This window comes from Primulina eburnea, chromosome 14, assembly GCF_022965805.1.
Source record: "Primulina eburnea isolate SZY01 chromosome 14, ASM2296580v1, whole genome shotgun sequence".
NCBI lineage: Eukaryota > Viridiplantae > Streptophyta > Magnoliopsida > Lamiales > Gesneriaceae > Primulina > Primulina eburnea.
In genome coordinates this window covers 10,300,850-10,302,859 of record NC_133114.1, presented here as the reverse complement: position 1 = coordinate 10,302,859, position 2,010 = coordinate 10,300,850, and positions in this window count along the sequence as shown.

Below are 2,010 nucleotides of genomic sequence, written 5' to 3'. Positions count from 1 at the left end.
TTCATGATATATATATATATATATATATATATATATATATATATATATATATATATATATATATATATGTGTGTGTGATTGGCCAATTAACGATGAAAACATGTGCTCTCTTATAAGATGCATTTTATGTAGAGGTACGTGTCCCTCCTATAAGATTCGTTTTTACGAAGAGGGTTAGCAATGAATGAACTATCTTATAAGAACTATCAATTCTTCAGTTGATCAATGAAATGAATATCATCCCTATGTATTGTTGTATTATGATTCTTGACGGATGATATTAATGGTGATTCGACGTTTATGAAATGAGAAGGATAATGTTTTCAAGAAAATAAAATTGAGGCTATCCCTTTTATGTTTTACAATAAAATGATATATATGTATCTTGTTAGTATTGATTCCATTTGCTGAGTTTTATTCTCATTCCAGTTATCTTCATGTGATGCAGGCACATGTAAGAAAGACTGATCATCCCTGAGTTGTCGAAGCGAGAGAAGGGAATATGCCAAACTTTGGAGATTTTGAATGGATGTTATTTTGTTATTGTCAAGTTTTTGGCTAGTTTGGAAAACATTGAAAATCTTGTTTTGTGCTTTGGCTTTGGCAAGATGTGTAGATACTTTACTTACTGGTATCTGATGTATATGAAAATCTTTTGCTTGTGTATTATGTGTTGTTTGAGACAGGTGGCATGTCCTATTTACGGGGAGATGCTGCCCAAATTTTTTTAGATTAACACATTTCTCCAAATATATTTTAAAGCTTCCGCATTAATTACACATTTTAGTCACAAGTGTTACATTGAGACTTTCTCACCCGTGGCCAAACTCGTTTTTGTCAAGTCCTTGTTGGCTATTGCTGTTGTTCGCGGCTGGTTCTTGCTTCAGCTTGATGTTAATAATTCCTTCCTCCACGGTGACTTGCATGAATAAGTGTGGGGACCCGGACGCTAATCATCTTCTTAATCATTGTTGGGATTTAATTATCAGTTCTGATAAACAGGGTCTAAAAATTTTTCTTTTTAAAACGTAACTGCGGAAGGTAATGGAATCTAAACAATATACATCTCGGTATAAAAACTACAGTTCAGTAGAAAAGTACAATACTGTACAACCTAAGTCTAAGGTTCAATTACTAAATTCAAGTAATAAACCAAGTCTGCTACAAGTCCGGAATCACCACGCTAACTCGTCTTCTCTCGTCGTGTTCTCGACCCTGATCCAGCCCCACCTGTTATCATGCACACATACAAAACAAGACAACACCCGGATAATTCCGGTGAGAATAAATCCCAGTATAAAACATGGTAAGCATGTATATAAACAAACTAATTCATAAAACATGCCGTCATGTATAAACACAATATATTTCATAATCTATGAAAATAAGCATGCAACTCAAATCAGATAAACATGCATATAAACAATCTAAATCATAAAAACATGCTAGCACAACTGAAAGCAATAACGATGGGTCCCATGATCTAGGAGCCACATCCATATAAGCATGATGTCCTAATCAAATCATGTCTAGACTTGACTCAACTATAACTCTAGGGATCCCGGGGTGAATAAGACGTCACTGGCTGTCACCTACCCAACCACTCGGGGCGACTGTACGTCTTATTCCTAGACTTCGGTCCGAGCTGTATCGACGGCTGGCAATAGGAGTAATGACTACTCCTAAGTTGAGATACCCCGAACGTCTAGAAGTCTGACAATGACTGTCAAGACTTTCCTATCTTAAATGCAATGGATAACAATCTGTAAACAAAGCATAATCATATTCATAACTGAATATCACGTTTATCTTACCTGCTTGAATACAATTCTATAATCAAAGCATAACCAGGTAACAATATAAACAATAATCTAGTATGTGATTTTAGTGGGAAACTCAAATTAATATAATTTGAGTTATGCTTCCCGAATATCACATGAATTATACCTTTGTCTTCCCTGTCTGACGAAGACGATGTTTCGAATCTGTCCATATCAAATCTGAAATGAC